Here is a 5,556-nt window from a genome sequence, read left to right as displayed (position 1 = left end):
TTTAGCAAAATCATGTCTTATAGAGGATTTTGATAAATTGAAAATTGAAAATGAAAAACTAAAAGAAGAAATAGAAAGATTGAAAAAATATAAAAGTTCAAATATTTCTACCTTTAGAAATTATAGAGGTTTAAATTGGTATTATAGATTTCATCAAAGTCAAATTAGAAATATATCAAAAATCTATGTACCTAGGAAATACTTGGTTAACCCTGTAGGTAGGAACCTCTACTGGGTTCCAAAAACTTGTGTAATTTAAAATTAGACTTAGCATTTTCAGCAAGGAAATTAAACGACTAATTTCATTATGAGGCTTTGTCTAAGGAAGTGGTTGTTACTCCAATAACCAAGAAGGTCTAGTGCCTCGCCACGACCTGGAAGCCAAGTATCGAAATGAAAAGTTTAATTGACTAACTGAAAAAGCATTAATTTAATTTACCTAATGCTTTAAAAGAGTTATTCAATTTGTGTTAGAAAATACTTAAAATTAATTTATATAATAATAATTTTTTTTTGAAAATAAATTTTTTTTAGAAAATTTCTGAAAATTATTGAATTAGATATTTTTTAATTAACTTAGAAATTTTTCTATGAATATTGTCTTATACATTTTTTTTTTCGCCTTAGAAATCCTTTATAAAAAATAACTTAAAATTTTTTCTGAATATTGACTTAGAATTTTTTTAAAAAAACTAGATATTCTCTTTTGAAACATTGCCTTACAAATTAATATTAATTGCCTTAGAAATTTTTTCTATGAAAATTCACTTAAAATTTTATTTACCTTAGACTTGTTTAAAGAACCCCTATTTTTAATGTGATCAAAGGGGGAGAAGAATGTTAAGTCTAGGGGGAGGTATATAAATTTTTTTTATGAAATATCTTTGGACTTAATTGCAAATAAATTGTTTTTATTGCATCTGTTTTTCCCTATCTTAACTTGGGTTGCTCACATCAAAAAGGGGGAGATTGTTGGAACCCCGAGGTGTTTTGATGTGATCAAACAAGTTAAGCTAGGTCCTGCGTTGTTTAACCCTTGTGTCTAAGTGTGCAGGAGCTTAGGAACACAGGAAGTCGAGCGGAAGACGCGGCTAACGAGAAGGACGGCACGGGGAGAGAGCCGACGGGCTCGGTGCGTCCGAGGGACGAGGTGACCGCGGAAGAGTACACCGGCGGACGAGAAGAACGTGCACGACGTTCGAGGGACGAGAAACCGGGAAGGAAGGTTGCTCGAGGAGAAGGCCGGAACATGGGTTCGGGTGAGCCCTATTCCGGAAGGCCGAGATCACCCAAGCAAATGGAGCCGGAGCGAACAGACCCGGACCGAGATGAGCTGGATCGAGACGAGCTGAACCGGAGTCGAAAAGTCAATTTAAGTTGACCTTAGGGCTCCGGGCGCCGGGAATCGACTTTTCAAAAGGATCGAGTTTTGACTCGATCCGACCGTTGGGGGATAAAATTTATCCCCCCCAGGGCGCCCGGAACCCTTCCAGGCGCCCGGACCAAGACTATAAATATAGCCTTGGTCCAGAAGCAATTATCAATCAAGAACGAACTACTTGTAATCCAGTGCTTTCATTTGTGTTATTTCTTTCTGTGCTTTCAACGCTGTAAGAGGCTACTTCGCCCAAAGGAGAATCAATTAGTGCGCCTTCTTTGCCTTGGATTAGCAATCCTCTGATTGCAAACCAAGTAATTCCTCTGTGTCTAATTTCTGTTTTAATTAGTCTCTTCCTTTTTAATTACAAGTTCTTTTAAGTTAGTTGAATATCCGAGAAGGGTTTTTGGTTTTATTTTGTAGGGCAATTCACCCCTCCCCTCTTGCCGGCCTCCAAAAGGGACCAACAAGTCCAAGTATGGAGACTTGGCACGGAAAAGTCCAAGCAGGGAGCTTGGCACGGGGAAAAGTCCAAGTATGGAAGCTTGGCATGGGAGGTCGGAGAGGCTCGGTAGCTCGTTCTCTGGACTGGATGGAGTCGGAGAGGGCTCGGTAGCTCGTTCTCCGGACTAGGTCAGAGAGGGCTCGGTAGCTCGTTCTCCGGACTAGGTCAGAGAGGGCTCGGTAGCTCGTTCTCCAGACTAGGTCAGAGAGGGCTCGGTAGCTCGTTCTCTGGACCGGACGAAGTCGGAGAGGGCTCGGTAGCTCGTTCTCCGGATTAGGTCCAAGAGGGCTCGGTAGCTCGTTCTCTGGACCGGACGTGTGAGTCGGAGAGGGCTCGGTAGCTCATTCTCCGGACTAGGTCAGAGAGGGCTCGGTAGCTCGTTCTCTGGGCCAGATGTGGAAGTCGGAGAGGGCTCGGTAGCTCGTTCTCTGGACCGGACGTGTAATTCGGAGAGGGCTCGGTAGCTCGTTCTCCGGACTAGGTCAGAGAGGGCTCGGTAGCTCATTCTCTAGATCAGGAAGGCTTTAGGGTTTAAGGCTGGGAAATTGGATCTGTCTGCTGACTGATCCAATGATACTATGGGTATCTGGATCGGTCTGCTGACCGATCCAGTGATACACTGATTCTTACTGTGGGTCATCTGATCGGTCTGGTGACCGATCAGTAACCAAACAGATTGGAGAAGGAATAGGAGGGATCGGTCTGTGGACCGATCCACCTATGGCCTGATCGGTCCACAGACCGATCAGGGCCCTAAACCAACTCTCACAGAGAGTTGGGATCGGTCTGGGGACCGATCAGCCTAGGGCCTGATCGGTCCAGGTATAGCCGTTGAGTCACAACGGCTAGATTTCTGTCTGTGTCTTCTTCTTCGCAGGTTCATATAAATCAAGAGGTGGAGGGCCTCTATAAAAAAAGGCTGACTTCTTCTTGCTCCTGCGATCTGAGCTTTGCTGAGCTCTCCACTGCTGAAGCTTCGTGTGAGCTTCCCTCGGCTGGACTCCAACTGATCAGTTGCTGCTGTTGTTGGCATCCGTGAAGTGAAGTGGTTGCTTCATCACCAGTCGACGAGAAGGCAAGCAAACTAGTGTTTTTACATTCATGTTGTTCTTGGCTTCTTGCTTTATCTTTGTACTCCGATCTTGCTGTTGCAAGAGAGATTGTGGCGAGGTTTCTCCACCCAGAAGGAGTTTTTATTAGCCGATTTTCCGGGGTCTCATCCACCGACGGATTGATAGGATTCGTCCACCTTACGGACACGCCGAGGAGTAGGAGTATCATCTCCGAACCTCGTTATATCGTCGCGTTTGAGGTTTGATATTCTCTTGTTTCGTTTCTATCTTTTATTTCCGCTGCGCTAACTAAAATTGTAAGAAGAAACGTGAATTTGGGGTCGGCTATTCACACCCCCCCTCTCAAGCTGCGTCCGAAGGTCCTAACAAGTGATATCAGAGCGAGGTCGCTCTTCGTCGGATTAACACCCGGGGGAGCACGAGCTAGAGAATGGATCAACTTGGAGAAGACGTCACGATTCCACCCTTTTACGATCGCGATGACTTCGCGTTTTGGAAGGTAAGAATGAAGTATTTTCTTATGACTAACCTAGTAAATTGGAATTGTGTACAAGTAGGTTTTATTCCTCCGGTGGATAAAGAAGGAGAACCTCTCGAGAAGAAGAAGTGGACGAAGGAACAAATCCACCAATCCATAATCAACGACGAGGTAATGAAAATCTTTGAATTTTCATTACCTAATGATATCTTGTGTAAGATAGGTGGATACAACAATGCCAAGGAGTTGTGGAACAACTTGGCTAAGTTCCATGAGGAGAGCTCCAATTCAAGTGATGAAGAGGAGTCAAGTGAGCCAAGTAGCTCACATCATGGAGGTATGGAATTAGAAGTTGAGGGCTACTCAACATCTAAGGAAGAAGAGGAGGAGAGTTCTTCTTCAAGACTGGAGCAAGAAGAAGAAGCCTCTACCTCCGGAAGGGATGAAGGAGAGAGCTTATATCCATCCTCAACCCTAGGTAACTCAAGCAACTTAATTTCAAGTAAATTACATATAATGTGCTTTGAGTGCAGGGAATATGGGCATTACAAAAGTAAATGTCCAAAGAGGATTAGGAAGACTCCACCGGCACCAAAAGTCAAGGAAGCCGGAGTCCCGATACGCAAGGGCAAGGAGCACGTGGTGTGCTTCCAATGCAAGCAAAGGGGACATTATAGGAGTCAATGTCCAAGGGGGAGGCAACCTCACAAGGACAAGAGACCAAGCACATCTATGGGGGGAGCTAAGGCAAACCCTAAGGTATCCTTTAAGGCACATTCTTGCAATTCTAATAAGACACATGCTAGTAGTTTTATTGCAATTGTCAATAATGTTAAGCATGATAACCATAGAAACCGATACATGTGCTTAGGTGCCAAACATGTTAGCCTAGATAAGGACAATGCTAGAAATGCCAACCCTAGAGTTAACTCATCTAAGGTTAAGGAAAACCTAGATAAGAATCCCAAAACAACTAGATATATGCCTAGGAATACCTCAAAGAAAAATGGAAAATTAAAGCTTGAGGTATTAAAGAAGGAAAATCAAGTCTTGAGGTCAAGACTTGACACTTTAGAAAAGACTCTTAAGAATTTGGAGAAGTCAATTCTAGGGTCTAAGGGTCAAAAATCAAAGCCCAAGGACATGAGAGGTTTGGGTCACAAACCTAAGTCTCAAGTAGTCAAGCCCGCTTATCATAATGTTCCATTCGATTATGGAACAAGACCTAGGGCTAGGAAGATCATCACCAAGGTCACAAGGGGAGTCACCCCTAGAGTTGATCTTGATGAGTCCCAAATGACCAAGGCTTTAAAGCCTAGGAGGGTCATTAGGAGGGTTGCTAGGGAAGTCATCCCTAGTGAATATTTAGTGAACCCAATGAGCTCAAATAGGTATTGGGTTCCTAGGAGCGTGATTCCTTCACGCTAGATGGTTTAGGGTGTGCCAACCTTAATTGGATAGGTATTTAACCTACTCATGGCAAAAGGTGTCATTTTAGGAATTTTCAAGGTGTAATCAAGCCTTGAAAATGAAATTAAAAATTATTCCTAAGGTGATTAGGATGTGCCAACCACATTTGAGGAGTTTTCTAGGGTCAATCTAATTGGCACATAGTGATCTAAAAATCTCTAGTATATGATTTTAGGTCTGTTACACTTAGGAATATAGAATTTATGGTAAAATGATCAAAATTATCAAAAATGACAACTAAGGCTAGAATTAGGTATTTTCTATAGCTTTATATGTTATTTGTCATACATTGTTTGTCATATGTCATGTCATGACATCATATTTAACTTATTATCATTTGAAATGTCATGATAATACTTAGGTTAGTTATATGTCATGCCTTATTTAAGTTTCATACTTTATGCCATGGCATCATGACATTGGCACATATTTCCACTTATGATATTATTTTATGTCATGTCATCATCTCTTGCATTTATGATCAATTAAATTGATTTAAGGATAAAAACATAATTTGATATGGAGATCTAATTGTTGTTTAGAAAATGCATGAGAACTTAGCTTAAGATGACCTAAACCCATATCTCACATCAAAATTGACTTGGATGTGTTTGATACACCTTAGATGTGTGTGAGATATTAGGATGATGAG

This window comes from Zingiber officinale, chromosome 1B (assembly GCF_018446385.1).
Source record: "Zingiber officinale cultivar Zhangliang chromosome 1B, Zo_v1.1, whole genome shotgun sequence".
Lineage (NCBI taxonomy): Eukaryota > Viridiplantae > Streptophyta > Magnoliopsida > Zingiberales > Zingiberaceae > Zingiber > Zingiber officinale.
This window is presented reverse-complemented; position numbering follows the sequence as displayed.